This window comes from Pteropus vampyrus, unplaced genomic scaffold, assembly GCF_000151845.1.
Source record: "Pteropus vampyrus isolate Shadow unplaced genomic scaffold, Pvam_2.0 Scaffold573, whole genome shotgun sequence".
In the NCBI taxonomy this organism is placed as follows: domain Eukaryota; kingdom Metazoa; phylum Chordata; class Mammalia; order Chiroptera; family Pteropodidae; genus Pteropus; species Pteropus vampyrus.
In genome coordinates, this window is record NW_011889354.1 from 907,385 (window position 1) to 915,531 (window position 8,147).

Consider the following 8,147-nt stretch of genomic DNA (forward strand, 5'->3'; position numbering starts at 1 on the left):
CTGTAGTCTAGCTTTTCTAGTATAACATCAAGGACAGAGGCTCTTTCCATTCTTTTGTTCTCTCATTCTTAGGGTGGTGAGAATTTTTTTCCTCATGCATGCAGCCTCCTGATGCAAAAAACAAACAAACAAAAAATCTACTGCTGCAGTTCCAACAGTCACACTTACATTCTAGGCAATAAAAGTCAAAAGGAAGGCAGCATCAAATATGCCTCTCACTTTCAAAAATATCTTATATCTTATAACTTATATGTTGAAATTTGGTCACATGGTCTCTCTTAGGTACAATAGAGCCTATCTAGTATATGGCAAAAGGAGACAGGAATGCCATGTGTGGCTTGGACCAATAATATTTTACTACATGAGAGTGGAAATATTGTCATCCTCCCAAAATTGAAGTTGTAGGAGCAAGGAAGAAGAATGAAGCTGTTAAATAAAACAGTGTGTTTACTAGACAGTGGCTACAAATTATTCATTATGTAAAAACATTCTGGAAAACTTATAGAAGAGGAGAAAAACCGGAAAGTTATATATTGTTCTTTTTGGATGACTGCCAACATATTTGCATGACATTTCTTAAATATATTAATGAAAATTTTATAAAATCTGTGAAATGCGGCAATATTTTTCTAACAATCAGAAAAGCAAAGAACAGTGATGGAGTGGACAGTTCTGATTAAAGAAATGTTCATCTATTTCATCAAAGAAGTTGCCTAGCCTGATTTCCAATGATTCTAGTGACTATCTACCAAGGCAATCTAGTCCATATTTAAAATATAGACGGCAATAATTTCTATTATTTAACCAAGTGAAAATGTTATAATGTTATCACTGTGCATAAAATAAAATATCTATTTTCTGGTAGAAGGTAGAAGCACCACTTAGTAGGATTTGTAGAATTGAATTATAACCACTGTACAAAATAACTCTAATTTTTCATTCCTAAATAATCAGAAGGAAAAAAATGTGCTGTGATAAGATTAGTATGAATTTTACAAATACCAGAAAGGCACGGCCAGTGATCATTTATGAGGACTCAGTGGAGACCACACGAGTAACCATTCATTACACCTTCACCAGAAAAACCCCAGGATGACAGCCACCAGATGAAGCGAGTATATTAAAGAATGCAATAGGATGTTCTTCTGTCTCTCTCTCTAAACTTAAAAAAGTCATTATATGAAAAAAAAAATTATTATACAAAGTGACAGGAATCATGAAAAAAAATTAAATGGGACATCTCATGTCTCATAAGCCCATACTTATTTTTATTTAGTCAAATGCCTTTAATTCTCTGGTGACTCCATCATTTGATGTATTTCATTTCTTTGAGAGCTATTACATCTAATAAAAAATAATTATCTAGGCAGCTAAATAATGGTACTAAAAACAGTGAATGAATGTTATGTAATAAAACTGTTTAATAACTTTCTATAACTACTTATTGTTTTTTTAATAAGTTAAAATTCTTAAAAAATAATAGAGGCTTCTTTGCCTAACATTATTACTGCTGGGAGGTAATGCATAGAGGTCAGATTCTTCTCATTTTTTACAGCTCTAAAGGTGAAATGTATGGTCACGGAGAAGCTAAATGAAGTCTTTTAAGCTAAGGACCTTTCATTTTTCTTATAGCCTTAAGCATAAGGGTGATAGTGATACATCTCACCACTCAGAATTAATCACACTTAATCAACATAAAAGGACTAAAGTTAGTCATAGATTAATTGATCAAACTAAGCAACAAGTTATAAGTGGTTAACTGAGGAATTCACCAAATGCTAATGCTCTAATCAAGAGATGAATTCTATGACTAAATTTGAGTTGAGAATTGACAATATTATTAATATAATTTTAAATTTATCAATAAAAGAATTAGTCAAAATTGAACACTTTTTTTAAAAGTGAAGTAAGAAATAGTGAGCCTGGCCCAGAGTTATCTCACACTCTTTAGCAGAGTCTTATCCATCAGCCAGAACATTAAGGGAACGTCAGTAAGGCCTTGTCTAAAGGGAAGAGACATATTTAAAGTTGTCTTGTCCAGAATAAATCCTTTATTCTGACTCTATACTCACTAAGCAAACTTCCAATTATGATTTAGGTATAGGTGCCTATAGATAAAGAACATTATAGCCTACCAATATCATATTTAATCTGTATAGAAGTAAAATTTATCATTTAAAACAAACAAAAAATGATATTCTGGTCTATGCCTTAGATTTTTGTGAATTTAGTTTTGTTTAGATAACTGGCAATACATATATTCTAGCCCTCCCAACCAGATTATAGTGACCTTATCAGAAAACTTCCAGGCCTTGCATTGGTTGCACCTCTGTTGCTCACCCTTTCAAATCTATTATCCCGTACTGTTCTCCGAATATGAAAATTGTGCTACTAGTCCACTTTTTATAAGAGGCATCTAATAATTTCTCCAGAATTTGGGTGAATTATACAAACTATCAATACATAGCCTTTAACCAATAAAATATAATCAAAACTCGATTTAAGGAACAAAACTCAATTTAGGGAACCTATGGTCATTATGGAAGAATAAACCTCTAACTTTAGCCTACTTAGTACCTACTGCCAACTCATTGGGTTATCAACCCAGACATTATTCAATAAGGCAGCCTCACTTGTTTGCCAGGTAGGACCTGGATCCCTGAGTAATGCTAGCAACCTATTGAGGCAACGTTTCCATTTTTCTCCATGTATTTTTAAAATTTAATCATTGGTTTTCTCCTATTTTGACTACCTGCTACACAAATCATAATCATTGTTACATCGATGTACATTTGTCTTAGCAAAATTTCAATAAATCTACAGCTAAAAACACAGCATTTATGGCTTATGATGATCTGATAGATTAGACAACAACAATTAAGGCATTTGTTTTCCCTTTGCCTGGTGCAAATCTATGGATACAAATACAGGCCATTAAGTTACAAGTAACCTACAGAGACTATCAGTGAATGAATAAAAGGGAGGATTTCTGATGTTCCTGAAACTTAACTCACATTACAGCCTGTCCATATCACAATTAAGGCAATATTTGGGGCAGTGAGCCAGCAGGAGAACCAGACTTGAAATATAATAATCCCAGGAGAGAAGGCCCAGGACAGGAAGCTGGAAGCAGTATGGTGTTGGCTAATGCCACACTCAATCATCTGCTAGATTAAGTTCTAGCCAGGTCAGCTAGCTGGAGGAAAACTGTGAAGCAGAAACTTGCTCATTAGAGAGGTGCGAGTTGACTAAAAACAGAGTAATACTACTTTGCAATTACACCTTTTCCTCCAACTGCCCTCCTTCTACCCCATACACACACATACACATCTATTATCAAATGAATATCTGGCATAAAAGTCTTTGGACACAAGACAAACAAGCAAAAGTGCAGGAAATCTGCCCCAGAAAAGATCTCTAATAACAAATACTCTGAAAATCTAGCTTTGCTTCCCCAATGGACCAATTCAGATTCTCTTCCTAGATTCAAGAATCCCTCTGCATTATTAAGAGATATCTTTTTTTTTTTTTTCAGACCAAACCCAAATGTTGTAAAGTACTTAGAGCTAAGAGGGGAAAAAAAGTTATTTATATTCTAATTCTAAATATTTGTTATATTCATATTTTCTCTCTTAAAATTCTTGATAATGCATGGTAAAAGTGAAACAATGGGTATAAAATAAATGTTTTAAAGTCAATACAACAAATACTGTTTGAGGGATGTTACTCTCTTTCCCCTCTGATATGTAGTAAATCAACTATGTCAATGCATTTTCAAGGGAAGAAATGGGATATTTCCTAGAGATAGGAGGATTTAGACTAGAGACATATATATTCCTACAGCACTGTTGAAGAACTATTAGACTTTTATAGGGGAAAATAACTTCAAGTAAGAGCCAGAAATTGCTGCCATCAAGGGCGGCTGCACACAGCTGACTCCCTAAAATACCATTATTTTACCTCTGCTTTTTCTGTCTTTTCATTCTGTAATTGGCCCTATAGTTTGGTTTTGAAATTAGGGTTCCCTGCCTAATATTCCATGCTCACCTCAAAGACTTCTACTATCTAAGTATTAAAACCCTGTCCTGAACCCTAACCAGCAAGAGGGATCTGTGCTTATGGGCCTGTAGGTTCTATAAATGATGACGACCTGTCCACTTGGCTCTTAGTATTCACTGCTTTCTGGTTTACTCGCTACTGATCTGACTGGATAATTACTTCTTTTTTCTGCAATGCAAATTAGACTGTAATATTTATAAAAAATTAAGCCCCCCAATTTATCATCCCTTTACTATCAATGTTTGTATCTGAGTCACTTCCTTTATGTCAGTTTTTCTCCAGAGAGAAGGTTTTGTGCTACCATCTAAATCTCAGGAAAACAGGTTTTCTGTTCTATCCTGCTCTTAAATGACCATCGATATTTGGGCATGAATTATCCCAAGATGTGCCTTTGTGGAAGGCATAAGTCCAAAAATGTCCACCCTGAGTCACATCTCCTGGTTATTCAAACACTAATATAGGCACTATCAGCAGATGTAATTAAGGTTACTAATCAGTTGACCTTAAAATAGGGAATTTATTCTGGATTATCTGGGTGGGCTCAACGTAATCCTATAAAGAGAAAGATAGATGAATCTGTTTTAGAGATGCATTTGATCAGAAAGAAAAGACATGTAGAGAAAGAGGAAGTCAGAGATATTCCAAGTGGTTAAAGAATGACTGCACATGTTACTGGCTCTGACATGTAAGGGCCCACGTGCATAGATCTGAGACATGTCTCTAGGAGATAAGGGCAAACCCCAGCTGACGACCAACAAGAAAATGGGGACCATGATTCTACAACCACAAGCAACTGGATTTTGCCAACAACCTGAAGATTTTAGAAGTAGATTCTTCCCTAGAGGTTCCAGGTAAGAGCCCAGGTCACTGACTCCTTGATTTCAGCTTAGACTTAAAGCAAAGAAAACTATTAAGCTATTCTAGATAATGACCTGTGGAACTGTGAGATCATAAATTTGCACTGACTTAAACTATTAACTTTATGGAAGTTTGTCAGCAATAGAAAACTACTTATAGATGTAAAATTCACTCATACGTCTTTTGTGTGAAAAAAAATTTCTTAGGAAAATGATATCTCTGGTTAAGGTTAACATCGATGTTCTTTATATACATAGTTAGGGGTTTATATTTCTTGGAATTCCTTATCACTTCTATGCTTGACTCATAGTAAGTGGACCCATTATAAATATCTGTAGAGCATTGAATTAATCTTATCAAGACCACATATTTTCAATAGTTATTTGCAGGGTGGCATTTGGCTGAGTCCGGTTAACATCTATAAAAAGTTGAGGACTAGCTGATAGATTCACAGTGATCTTGCTAAGACCAGGAAATGGGAATTGGACTTTCCAGTTGTCAAGCATCTGGTATACCCAACGTTCTTCTTGGACTGGTCTGGAAATATGTTAGGCAGGTTTTGGTGAAAAAAGGGTCAACCTTGCATAACCTATAGAATGTTACCGAAATGAACATATTTTGAGTTATTGAAAAAGAACAGAAGAATTTGAGTCTCGCTTATAAACTCCCTTCCTCAATTGTCACTTTATATGCCAATAAAGACATAAAAATAATGCTTAATAGAGTACAATATTTATTACTTCTCTAGTGCTTTTTCTATTTGTTGCCAGTCTCCTTTCTGATAAACCTTTCAATCCATGAGTGAACATATTTCCTCTTGTTTTTTTTTTTTTTCTTTTTAAATCATTTTGACCTTGGTATTCATATACTAGGAACACAAGGATGAAAATTGTAAAAATTAGGAGACTTTCTTTTCTCATTTCATAAATACAAGTTGTTCACTTTAAGATTATTCTTTAACATTTTCTAATTGCTGACTCAATGTTCTATGTTGTACTTAGAAGAAAAAGGTTTGCAAACAGCTATCAAGCACTTATGAAGCCACATACTCTTCACAAGTAAACCAAAGCCAGAGATTGATATTCATAAAACTTCAAAGTTTAAGGAGGTTCTTCTGGGACATGTGGCCGAAAAGCACTGACACTGTCAGTGACAAGGAAGTAGTGTGCTTACTGGTAAAAGAATTCATGCTGGCATTGAACAATGTGCTTGAATTTGCCCACCATTTAGTAGGATACAGTTTGCCAACTTTGCAAAGGAAAGGTTTATTGAGGAAAATTTTCAGCCTCTCCTTTAACCTTCTGTATCTCGTCCAAAAGTAGTTTTGCCAAAGCCAAAGTTTTAAGGGCTGGGCTCAATTTCTCCATTTTAAATAAGGACCACAAATAAAACTGTCAACCAGTAAGAATAAATGTAGTGAGCTTCTTGCCCAGAGTGGTAGACTTAGTTTGGCTAGCAATGCCAGAGCAAATACATCCAGAGGGCTCATTCAAAGACTGACAAATTTTGACTTGGTCCCAACAACAGCAAGTGGAAAAAATCAGTCCTTAAATCACCTCATTGTGGGTTTGCATGTTTTAAGTTATGGCTGCTTCTGCAACCTAAATAGCAGCTATTTCAGACATATTTTTGTCCCCAAAAATTCTAAAGTGGATCTAATCACATAGTTTCATACTTGAAAACACAACAAGCAAACATCACCACTTTTCCTTTAAAGCTGGAGGCATAGCAGATAAACAAAGATAATTTGATTCATGACATGTTTAGACATGAGGGATGAAGGAAACAATAATTTATTTCAAAAAACTTTTAAGAAAAAATTATTTTCTTAAAAGAACTTCAAATCTGTCCAGTAAATTTCAATTTTAAAGGTAATTTCAACAGTTTGAAAATCCATATTAGATGCCCCAAAAGATACTCATAGAATAACAATTGCTATGACTACAAAGCATCCGATATTTGCATTTCCTAAGGCAATGTGTGTCAATACTGACAGAATATTAGAATTACCTAAAGAAGTTTTTTTGTTGTTGTTGTTTGTTTTGTTTTGTTTTGTTTTAATCCAATGCCTAGGACCTTCCTCAGAACAATTAAACTAGAATCTCTGGGACTGAGGTTGAGGTGATTCTAAAGCCCAACCAGGGCTGTATACTGAGGCCTACAAAAAAAAGGGTTAGGTAATAAAAATCATGAGAAAAATGTTTTCTACACTTGCCTGATCATTTGTGTCTCCTGGAATGCTTCTTAACACCCACCCAGACATTCTGTATTCCATTCTCTGGGGAAAAATCTGGGACATGCATTTTTAAACAGCACCACAATAATCTTTATCACCAGGAGCCTGGTCTCCTAGAAGGAGAAATGTGAGTAACTATATAAAATCTTGAGCAGAAATCTGTGGCAAGAACTTGAGAACAAAATATTATTTAACTTGACCTTCAAATCAACACCTGAGCTTTTCTTAAGGTAAGGTTTAAGGTCTACATTAACTGAGGCACACTCTACAAGGAAACTCAAGTTTCCCCTAATATTCTCATTGCACTCCCAAAGAAAAGGAGATGGAAAAATGTCAAGAATGAGACAAAGTCCTCAGAGACACCTGGGCCACAGTGTTAGAGGACAGGCAGAGATTTTTGGGGGAAAGAACTATATTGAGGCAAATCTTGTGTCACTTTCTTGTCTTCATATAGTCACCCTCTTCACATCACATTGCATGTTCTGTTCACTTTCTTGTATTGAGCCAGGGCTTGAAGCCATGGGTGCCTCTCACTTCACTAGGCCAGATGATACATGTGATTTGGCCATTTAATCGTGTATTAAAACAGTCATTATCAGTATCAGTTTAAATGGCTGCATTGTACTGTTTTACTATTTTGTGTTACTATTTTTACTATTTTATTTTTATTAATTTATTTTACTATTTCCCTCTTGCAGTACTGAGGTATAGCAGTATTCATTTATTATCCTTCTAACAGATGGTAACATAAAAAGAGCAAAGGCGGGCTTTTCCACCATGCCACTGAGTTTCCTGCATGATTTGCCCTGCAAAACCCCATGGCATCAGTGGTGATGCCTGGTGGAGCAACAGAGAAGCCTGGTGGGCACAGTAATACTCCACAACAGTTGGTGGGATACGGTAGTACCTGTTGGACATGGCAATACCAGGGACTGCACAGCAAGGAATGCAAAAGAACACGTTAGGAACAAATGAAGTAACCACTAGGAAATTC